At 45.6% G+C, this 12,204-nt stretch overlaps 1 protein-coding gene across 1 annotated transcript in view; it reads right to left on the reverse strand.

The window, feature by feature from the left end:
* Positions 1-12,204, reverse strand: part of LOC136960380 (synapsin-3-like) — a 62,065-nt gene that overhangs the window by 11,709 nt on the left and 38,152 nt on the right.

Here is a 12,204-nt window from a genome sequence, read left to right on the forward strand (position 1 = left end):
TGTAAATGGGATCTGGAATCTAAAAAGGGAGGCTTTTATTATCTGGCCTGGGAATGTCTTTACGAGGCTCTCTCTCTCAGCTCATTCTCTCTCTCAACTCTCAGTCTATATCTCTCTGTCTCTACCTCTCTCTCTCTCTCATTTCTGTTTTCAGATCTTTTCTTTCTCATCTCTCCTCTCGCTTCTCTTTATATCCCTAATCTCTTTTTCCCACACAGATGAGATAAACCCACTTGAGAGTGATATCTCAGAGTTAATGCAATAGCCAGTAGACAGTAGTAGTAGACAGACATATGCAAACACACACACACATCACCATCCAGCTACCAGTCGACATGACTCAGCAGTGATACTGTACAGGAAGAAGCTGTCAGTGTTCCATCTGGACAACACTCCAATCTGCCAATCACACGCCTGTTTACTGAGACGTCAGCATTCATTGTTGTTGTTGAGGCATTCTGAGGTCACAAGCCTTAAGCTGTGCTGTTGAGATCCAGGGCCATCTCTGCAAACATCAGTGAACTGGAATAATAGGTTTGTAAGATGGAAGGTTAGCTATGAATTTATAATCTGTTTTCAAACACTGAAGCACGCAATGATCATTACATAATCACTTACAATGAGTCAACCGTTTGATATCACAAAGCCTAGCACAAAGCCCGTCAGACTCAGATAACAGAAGCCTGCACTGGCTCAGAATGAAACAGTGACTAATGTCATTATATACTGTATCTATCTCGTTCTCATTTACCCTTGTTCAAAGACAAACTTTGTCTGATTTGCTACCAAAAAAGTTGACTTATATTGAAATATGGCAAACTTCTTTCAATATTTCGAACTCTTCAATAGTATCTGTGATCAGCCAGTGGAGAGCTGTGAAGACTCAACACGTCTAAGAAGACTGACATAGAAACTTCTAGTCACCTCTAAAGACTGCAGAGTCACCTATGAAGACTGTTATAGACAGCAGAGTCACCTATGAAGACTGTTATAGACAGCAGTCACCTATGAAGACTGTTATAGACAGCAGAGTCACCTATGAAGACTGTTATAGACAACAGAGTCACCTATGAAGACTTTTATAGACAGCAGAGTCACCTATGAAGACTGTTATAGACAGCAGAGTCACCTATGAAGACTGTTATAGATGGCAGAGTCATCTATGAAGACTGTTATAGACAGCAGAGTCATCTAGAGTCTGGTATGAGACTCTCAAACAGCAGTCATCTCAGACTATCTCGTTTCACCCTCTCTGCATGGAAGCTAACCAGTGAGGAGGCACCTGCTGTGGCACATAGCTGCCAACACTGGTGTGACATCATCACACCCTGGCTCAAAAGAGAGACGGAGAGACAGAGAAAGAGAGAGGCACGAAGAGAGAGCAGGGAGAGGGAAAATAGATTTTGTTATGGGGCGGGCACGTTTTTCGCCGCCCACTCTGTCTGGGCCAGCCTCCCCACGCTTTCCCATCACCGTGGAGATGACGGGACCTATAGCACACACGCCGACGCTCCGCTACGGAGACGAGACCACATCCTCCGGAGCAGCTGGGACACGGCCGAACGTCAGGAACAAACAAGGCCATCTGTGCTCCGTTTCCTCGCACCACCCACGCCCCACCCTCAGGTCGAGACACGAGGCTCTCTGTGTTTACTGTTTGTTCACTTCATCGGTCATCCTGACTCAAAACAAAACTCAGACAGCAACTTACTGTAATACCTGCATGGACTTCCCGGAAGAGGTTCTGTGCTCAAGCATGAAGAAGCCAGATCTGACGTGTGACAGAGGATCAAAACACTAGATTGATTTGCAGATTTGTCTTTGGTTCTTTGGTTTTACATTTGAATTGTATTCGTTCAGCAGATATCTTTGACCCAAAGTGGTATTCTAAGAGTGCATTTAGAAAGCACAGCAAAAAGTCAATATCACAAGTGCAACATCATGCAATTGTTTTTTCTTTGTATGACTAAATGTTTCTTTCTTATTGGGCTAGTCTACGTATTACAGTGGTGTAATATGTAGTGGTGTCAGTGGTGATTGAAGCCGTTTATCGGTTTGTAAAAAAGATTCAGCCCATTGTTTCCATCTATGAAATATCCATTGTGGTCTTTGGAGACGAAGGGCCTTCAGAAGCGTGTTTCATTGGACACAGCTCATTTTCCAGACCAGACTGGACGTTTCATTCCAGAAAGCCTTTTAAGAATGTGTCAGCCAGTATGGTAAAGAAATTATCTGAACACACATGCACACACACAAATACTAGCTAAAGCTAATAACACAGCCTGTGATTTCACCAGTCTAGGTCTGGTTTCACGACAGGGGCTTCCCGCCACTTAACCACACCAGACGGACATCATGGAAGTTCTTCAGGGAAGCCCTGGGTCTGGTTCTGAACACGGGGTCTACGTCCACACACACTTAAGCCAAGAAAAGCAGATCATTCAAGTTGAGGTGCTTCAGTCGTTAGTGAATCAGTCTTTCATGACTTCTAAACACCTCTGTGTGAAATTCCTCCCTCCCCACAACCACACCACGCCCATATGAAGAGGCTTCTGGTGCCAGTCACAACCTACGCACACACTCACCGTCACATCATCAGCAGTCACCCGAAACATTTTTTCTTCTACAAATGACCGGACCTCAGTAGTTTTCCACAGTCTAAGCAGAGTCCAATGGACCAGCACTGACCACTGAGAGTGGTGTGTGTGTGTCAGTGAGTCATGCCTACCAGCCTATGCAGGTGCCATCCGGCCAATAGATTATATTGGGACCTACGGATGATTATGAGTAAATCATCTGAAAACAGCAATAGTTCAAAGTTCTGGTTCCTGTAAATGTAATGCCTGGGTTGGAAACAGTGAGGCCATTTGGATATGGGTGTCTTCAACACAATGACACATACAGTGTAAACTCACACAACACAATATTGCACAATACAACTACTAATGAGTCTTCCCCATAGGAAGGAAGACCACAAGCCAGCCATACCTCCTCAGAATACAAACCCTCACTCAATAATCAGTCATCGAGGAGATACAGTATCACATCGAAACCCGTTTTCCTCCGGGTCAGCCAACTGAGAGGGAGACAGTCTGACTACAGAGACACGGCTGTATACTGAAGAGGCTCCTGGCTCTGAACGGAGGGGGGTTAAACCACTCTTTAGGGGCACATCAATTATCCATCGCAGCACATGGTGTATCCATCTAAGCATTTATGATCCCCTAATTTTTATTACGGCCGTACAGAGCTGCCACATCAATGGGTGGATGAGGAGGGCAATGGCTTGCCCAGACTGAGGGACCCGGGGGGGTGAGGAGTGGCGATCGGGAGGGGGGGGGGGGGGGTGACCCAAGCTTCTGTTCAAAAGACGGCGCTGGCAGAGAAGAGGGAGAAGGGAAGTTCCACATGAAAACCCTGCCCAGCCACGAGGCTAGCCACGGCAGATCAATGACCAGACGGCTAAGTGTGATCGCACACCTGGTCTTGGGAGGCGTTATCATCTTGGGTTCTTGTTATTATCATGTTAGTATTTCACATATGTATGTTTATTGTCATTACTTAGAAGTAATAATGTAATTGTAATTGTTCTGTATATGTAAATAAACTCAAATGAATCTTTTTCCTAATTGCCAAATGACATGACCAGTGGATTTTCTTTTCACAGTAACTTAGAAATACATTTCAAAGGTCGAGAACTGTCCTTGTTCTGCTCTATCCTCGAACAACAGTAGCTCAAGGTTGTTGCCAAGGCAGCCGTGCCAACACATGGAACTCATGTTAAACGACTTCCACAGAAGACCCCAATTAAGCTGTACAGACATAGCAAAACATGTCTCTCAACGTGATGGCAGCAGGACACACTGTTCCCAGAAGGTATCAAGACTCAGACACGCCGTTTAATTGGTCTGTACTGTTGCCGTTGTTACGCTACCAGCCGCCCCAAACCACATGACGGACTCTGGACTGCATCGCCACGATGTTACTGTTTACAACCTTCTACCAGCGCACGCTAATTATTGCCATGGAAACAGGGGTCCTATTTGGACCCATGCCAGCGAGTTTCCATGACTGAAACATGCGTGTGGAAAACAGGTCTCCAGATTTTGGGAGAAGGAGAGACGTTTGATGGAGACGGCGACACGCCTAGCCACCTGATGATTACTCACTGGGTGCAGTCCGACACCCTGTTCCTCATTGAGGCATAAGCCTCATCTGATAGCTAAGGTTTATTCCAGAACACAATTATTACACCTGTTACAAAACCGTAGCTATGTTGGTCTACTGTACTTCAAACAGCATAAAATAACAAAATACCATGATTGTGTGATAAAAAGGGTTGTGTTTGTCATTTGAATTGCCTTTATTTTGTGGCTTTTCCAAAACCATCACTTACATAAATCCAATATTGGACCTTGCCGAAATGGAAACAAAATCGAAATGGAAGATAACCGAATTCTCATCAATCACCATTTACCACATATTTACAACGCACCATCAGTCAGTCAGTCATAACACGGGGGTTATTTTCTGGGTCAATGAGAGGAAGCAGAATTAGACAGAAGAGAGATGCAGGGACAGCTAATGAGAGGGCCCCCCCCTGCAGCACAGCCTCTCTAAACACACAGACCAGCTGCAGGTGGGCAACATTACAGCTGGTTAACCCATATGATTTAATAACAGAACACTCAGATCCTACTTCCATCCCAGTCTATTCATTTTAGGTAAACACATAGATGCCTCCACCCCCCACCCCCCCTCCTCACCATGCTTAAGTGGAGGGCCAGACTCCTCCACCACCAGTGGAGCCTTATTTCAGTTCAGCTTTGCTGTGGTCAAGCTTGCTGTGGTCAATGGGTAGACCTATTAGTGCAGATCAATTCACTAACCTACATTTCAGCTGCCATTCAGGGTTCAGTCAAAAAAAAAAGAAGGGGGGGGGGGAATGAAAAGGGAATAACATCAACGGGACAGACAGGCCTCCGGCGAGGCCAGACCTGGTTAAACGATCACCGCTGCCACACATTCCTCTCTGTCTAAGAGCAAACGAGATGTGGGATTCCCATTTTCCAGGTTTTTTGTTTTGGACGCAGAGCTGGTGTGTGACGTGGGACAGGGTCTGGGCCATGGCGGGGGGATGTCTGTAGTCACACCCAGCAAAGTCACCGGGTTCATAAATACAGGTGACAAGCTGGAAGCTCGCATGATGGAAGCTCATATGAAGAGCGTAGTAAAGGGGGAACACGCTCAGGGAGAAAACAGGGAGAGAGAGAAAGAGGAAGAGATGGAAAGAGAGAGACAGAGAGAAAGAGAGGTAGAAAGAGAGAGGGTAGGAGAGAGTTGGACAGAGGGAGAGAGAAAGAGAGAGAGAGAAAGGGCAGGCATACAGGCAGTGTAATTAGTTACATATTTAAAATCAATCAGTCATTATTTTACACGTGTATCACCCTTTAAATCTGTTAACTTTTCAGTCCGTATCACAGTTTCACTCGAACATCAAACTTGAAAAGTTGATAACCGTCATGTTTACAGACACAACTTCTCCATTTGGAAATTGGGCTGTAATCATAAATAAGCTCCATGACAGATTGAGGAACGTTTGTTTTTGCCCCGCTCTGATGAGTTTCCAATTTTAACAATATGCTAATGAGAAGGGGAACAAATAAAACATCTAAAAAGTTAATTTGTCTGTCAGACTAGAGAGCAGATGGTCTGGCAACAGATTTGTGTTTCCATCATTTCTACTGGGATCAGTAGACACTACAACAAAGACAGAGATTGTAGGGCATTAGAAAAGTTTCTCAGAGAAAGTAAAAAAAAAAACAAGAGGCCGGGGAGGGGGCAAGGGTGGGGGCGGGGGCAGGGCAGTAAGAGGACTGGTTATGACAATCATCTCCCACGCCCCCTGCGCACACACAAACACACACACACACACACCTTAGCAAGTGTTACAGTAATCTGATAAGTAGGTGTCAATTGTACAGTTAAGTATTTCTCCAGTCTAAACTGCACTACACTACGACCAGTGAGGGCCCATTAGAGGCCCAGACCGTACGTTAAAAATAAAACACATACAGTAAAGAAAACACAATAAGTGTAAAATAAGGGCATATTCAGAAAACGTTTTATAGCAACGGTCTACGGAGGGACCAGAGGAAATGGATTTGATCCCGTCCACACCCAGACCATTAAAACCCGCCGTTCCCGCCCGAGCGAACACACTGGGAAAGCCTGATCCAGGGCCAAAGTCTAACACGGCCCGACGGATTCACAAGTTCAGAGTCAAGGAGAACCGGGGCGAGGCACACGGAACAGGTGCTGGCGCTGCCTGACGGAAGCGAACCCCGTTTGGGATCCGTTTGAGACCTCTGTGATGGTCAGGAGGGAGAGAGGTAACCCAGGTAACGCCTGAAGAAGAAAGCCTTCGATACTGTCGAATGTGGACTGTGGAATGTTGTGTGTACAATGTGCCATTGTTACTGTACATAGAAGCACAGTGGAATCCTGGACTTGGTTTTGATCGCCAGTGGTTCCAGGTGGAACGCCTTGTTATGACACGTCTGGCACGTCCTGTCCTTATAATACGCTCCGTGCCTTTCAACAGGAAGTAGGGCAGGGAGCACCAACGCTGAAGGGATTTCCACTCGAAGGAGGAAAGTTGGAGGCTAAAGACAGAAATCTTTGTGGAATTGACGCAGTCTGTGAGACACACCTTCAAAGGTTTCAGCCGCACGCAGGTTTGGACCAGAGGAAGGAAGGGGACGTCGTCTGAAAACTCTGTGCCACAGCAGAGCTTAAGTGCCAGCAGCACTACTGTTTTCAATTTAATACCAGGCACCAGGGGGACGAGAGGAAGGGTAAGAGACGAAAGAGAAAGAGAGAGAGAGAGAGAGAGACAGAGAGAGAGAGAGAGAGAGAGAGAGAGAGAGAGAGAGAGCATCAAGGGATGAAAAATTGGGGGGGAACAGCTGGATGGGACTCTATTTATACTGTTGGAGGGCGGGTTCTGGGATGGAGAACCGGGCAGCTGGCCTCAGGGCTTTTGATGTCTCACTCCCTCCCCAGCCCTGGCTGCTCCTCCTGGGCTCCGGGCTCCTGGCCATCCCTCACCTGGAGAAGCAGTGTGCTCAGCCACAAGGAGGAACCAGAGCATCTAGACTGTCAGGGTGGAGGGGTCGAGGGGGAGGGACGAGGGGTTCTGTCGGGAATTGGCTGGGGCAGGTGGGTGGGTAGGGTATGACCTTTTTATAAACAACTCTGTTTAATGTGTGGCTTTTACACTTACTCCGTATTAAACAATGTCTATACAATGTCTGCGCAACGCTTGGACACTTTATTACCAGTTTACAGAGCAAGACCGATACAATATTCTGCCAAGGCCGTGAGACTAAACACTCCAAACACTGTAATAAGATGCATACAACAAAGTTGGTAACGGGAGTGGGAGACGACACATTCGTGAATCTGCGACCTAGCTGACTATTTTCCCTCAGTTATCAAAACACCATCTTGGATTTATGGACAACTAGGAAAATAAAAGAGTTCCCATGCTGTGGATAAATGTTTGTGTAGAATCTTATGTCTGGACACAGGGAGATTCCAAGAGTGAAAAGGAAAATAGGATGAAGTACCTCCCACTGAGGTTAGTACGGTTTATCACGGTCGACAGTGGTCAGTGATTGTCAACCAGACTTACACCCATTAAACCTGTCAGTACAGAGCTGAAAATATGATATATCGTTTCAGAATGTAAGGAGAAGCATATGAAATCACTTTTATTCATTTGTATTTAATCGTTTGTATTTTTAGGGGAATGAAAGAATCAAAAAATGATTAATGATCACTGTGGCACAGCCAAGGCGCAGCATATCAGTAATGCAGTGAACTTCAATTTCACATGTTTTGCTCCAGCAAAATGTGACCCATGATGTCTGTACCACAGAACGTGCTAAAGATGGGCCAAGCCAAATGGCAGCTTTCTGAAGGAAAAGGAGCTGCATCCTTGGTCATAGATTTACAGTAACTATAACAGTCCACATTCACTGTAATCATAAACTACATTTACAAAAACACAATTACGTCACTTAGATTTTTGTCAGTTTGAAGAAACACAACACAACCCACAGACCACAATCCACCAACCCCAGAAAAAGTTGTTTCCTGAGATCCTCATAACATCACGGTCACTTAGTTACCAATTAGTGAGCAAGAAATGGAGAACAGGGGTAGTCCTATGAAACCAAGTCTATTTTTAACTCTGAACTCTCCCTAAACTGTGACGTCCACATCCGGCAAACCCACAGTCCTCCACCTTCCTGACCCGTGAATCACGGGTCTCCCTAGCCTCCCTCACGGATTAGCTAACCTTGACAACCCTCCTCCCATCACCCAGCCCTTCACCCCATACAATCCTCCCACAGATCTTCTCTTCCTGGCTCCAGTTTCTGGGAAATGCTGCTGGTTTAAGAGCAGAGGAAACACTCTGATGAGCATTGTTGTACATTTACATGATATCCATTTAGCAGATGATTGCATGCAAAGCGACGGACAATTAGGGCATATAGAGAGTACTGCAGAAAATTAAGGATCAGCAATGCCTTGTTCTAACTTTATTTAGGTCTTCAGAGTCCCAAAATCTGTACATACACTATTTGTATGTCACTTTGAATCAAAGCATCTGCCGAATGATTAAAATGTAAAATGTCAAAATGACATACAGTTATAGGTTATACTCCACCATTCTCAAGCAGAGCTTTGCAATTAGGGCCAGTCATCCACAGTGTCTTTTGGACCGACGGATCCTTACGTCATGCAAACTGAGAGGTCATCTTGTTTCTCAGCATGCAGTAGGACCACAAGAATTCGGTGCTCCCTCAACGTCATGGCGTTGTACCCCAGCTATTTCCATGCAGTCATGTGCCCCCCCACTCCCCCCTCCCACCCCACTCATTCATGGCTGGTGTGGTGGGTGGTGCGGTGGCTATCTCATAGCAAACATAGTCATTTTGTGTGTGTGCGTGTGTGTGTGTGTGTGGGGGGGGGGGGGGGGGGGCGTTCGGACCGCATACCAAATATGTCCAGCACGGCCTCACTCTCCGAGCAGGGCAGCGGTGCAGTGCACCATGGTCCCACTACTGTCACAGAGGTCACCGGCTATCTGTCACAGTTTATTGCCTGGAGGACGAAGGCCCCCGTAGTGAGTGGGAACCTAGGGGGGGGGGGGGGGGGGGGTGCTTGTGTTTCCGGACCAGAAGCCTCCTCCGCTGACGGGGGTGGAAGCAGATAGTCATGCTCCAACCTCCCTGAGAGGAGCAGGGGGAGCGGGCCGTGGCCCCGCCTTGAGAGGAGTCACTGACATCCACGGCCGCTTTGATGGGGAAATGTTGAAAGGAGATGGGGAATCGTCGGGGCTTATGATAAACACTGGGAGGGGATGAGCACTTCCAGGGTGGTGATTACACTTCCTGGTTAACTGATCTGTAGGGCAAGCGGGGGAGGACGTCTCGAAACTATCGTTCTGTGCTGACAGGTCTCAGATAACAGTATTATCCGCGTATCCTTTTCTGATAAGCTATTTGATAAAGTCAGATCAAGCCAAAGCACATTTCTATAGCACATTTAAAACATTACGTTGAAATGGTGCATCATAATCGGATCAGAAGTGCACATAAACAATCAATGTTGACTTTGAGCATACCAAGTCAAAACAGAAGCAGTAAACAATTTCACATTAAACACAAGGACAAGCGAACACTGACTCTGATGTTTGAGATTTGATTCGTTGAGGAAAAAAACATGCAACTCCCCTGCTAATGAAGTCTAACACTGTTTAATCTGGTTCGTCCTCCAGGCCATCTAAAGGGAGGTTTGTTTGGTCTGTTTGCCCAAGCAGAAAAAGGGTATACTTAAAACAAATTCAAATGTGTTACGTAAGAGCGTTGTCTACACAATTTGAGTGTGCTTAAAATGTACCCATTTTGTATATTCACATACTTATTGCCATCTTTAATATATGTAAGTATAACGTTTATTTTTCTCGCATGGGTGGCCAGAAGTCCAGGAAAGAGAAGTCCTAATTGAATAGTCTGTCACTTACACTCTATGAGTCTATATGCTGTCCTCAGACACAAGGTCTGAGGACAGCATATGTGCGAGCTCACATGACTGCGTTTCATTAGGAGGCCGCCATGTTGTGCAAAGTTGAGCTTAGTCAACAAGGAATGGTTTGGGTGGTCAACATTTCAACGGACTCACGGCCAACGTCCAACACTGGCGTTCATCTCCATTCCTGCATGAGCCACTTTTTTGACTGACCTGTCAAACATGAGCATTTACCGTGGACTACAGAGCAGCTGCTGATACTGTAAGTGTGTTTTACATTTCATTTTTTTAATTTTATTTTTTAAATGAATTAATCACGGTGTCCTACTTAAGCACAATGGCATGTGTTCTGGGGGTGGGGGGACATGACCAGTGAGTCATGTTTGGTTGTATTCCCCCAGAGAGCCTTTTCGGCATTCACAATCTTTTTTAGCTCGCGCCTCTTCCTGTGTCTATTTAGCGGGTTGTCAGGCAGATGAAAGGTATTTCCTCTGAGTCACCGCCCCGCTCCCTTTTGTCATTACAGAGAAGATCAGGCTCCAGACACCTCCAGTACACTGTCTTCCCATGATCCCCGGCGGTGGGCCAACCAAATAACAGGTCTTGGCTATACTTAGACTTTTGGAGATGAAAATGCACTTTACTCCGCATTATTATGCTTACTACGCTGGCCTACTTAGACAACATCGTTTCCGGAGGGTTCTGTTTTGTAGATATTCTTCCTTTGTCGATCAGATCAGGAAGGACATGTGGTGAGATGTGACAGAGTGCATATCTCGGATGTTCGGGCACCCAAACAATCTATCATCTCTGACTGTAACAATGACACAGCAATACTGAACATACTGTACGAAAGTAATTATCCAACACTTAAAATACTGCTAAGACAGATAAGAGGTATTGTAATATTTGCTATTACATATTTCTCTTATGTAATCAACAACTCAATTCTGATAATATTAACCTTTTGTTTGTGGAATGTCTGATTTTGGCTTTGGGTGATGTCACAGGCAGTCAATGCAACGGAAGTGGTAGAATCCGGTCCTGGGAGATTTCATTGAGAGAAATAATAACGCAGAAAGAGAACCCTCATTCCTCTAACCCCCAGACACTGACTCAGAGAAGAATGGCGCAAATACAATGACTCACAACTGGTAACAATGCTTGATTGATGGTTAACGATGGCGGCCATGTTTTCTGATTCGGTTTCTCCGGAAGCCCCCTGGAAGCTGGTGCGATGCTGCGACACCTTTGTGGGGTCGAGGTATGTCGTTTGACGCTACTGGTCTGAGGAGCCTCAGTGTGATCCCATTCCATGCCAGTAACTCATAAACAACATGTTAGTTATTACTGCCTATTGGACAGCCACCAGACATTCCAGAATGTGGCGAATGTTCCAGAATGTGCTGACACGCACCACTGAACAAACAATGGATAATTTTATAGGTAAGTGCATTGTGAAAAATAATATTATGTTCCATAGAAGAGGTTGAGGGTAATGCTAAAATCAACAGGCTCCCCTACAGTTAATCCCAACATAGTAGATGACCTAGTGTACTGGCAGATGACCTGCAGTCTGACGTGTAACATCCTTCTTTCAACAATATGACATGAGAACACAGGGCCGTCCTTGACTCAGACTGAATACAGATTTGAATGCCTTAGAAATATGTCTGTCATGCAAAACCCCAGTTTATATATATTAATGTATTTTCAACTACAAATGAACATTTCCACACACAGACTGCCATTCTTTATATAAACAGTATGTCATTTGTCTTTGGCGAGCTGCCGCTCCACTTTTGAGGAGGGGGTAAACAGTGAAAATCCCTGAAGATTGAGAAGTGTTAATGAGAAAGCCTGTTTAGTGCCATGGTTCTGAAACCTGGGATTATTCCGGCTCGGTTGCATAACTGGCCGTCCCTAACCTGGCTCCTTAAATCCCCGGAGAAAAGCCACCCAAGTGATATCTCCCCTCGGCTCGCTGAACACTTACATAAACAGAAGGGGACTAAAGCGTGATTAGCATTAAACGGTTAATTATGGCTGCGTGTAGGACAGGAGCTTGACGGTTCCAGTTATCTTATGTTTATTTGCTACGGT

Source organism: Osmerus mordax, chromosome 17 (genome assembly GCF_038355195.1).
Source record: "Osmerus mordax isolate fOsmMor3 chromosome 17, fOsmMor3.pri, whole genome shotgun sequence".
Lineage (NCBI taxonomy): Eukaryota > Metazoa > Chordata > Actinopteri > Osmeriformes > Osmeridae > Osmerus > Osmerus mordax.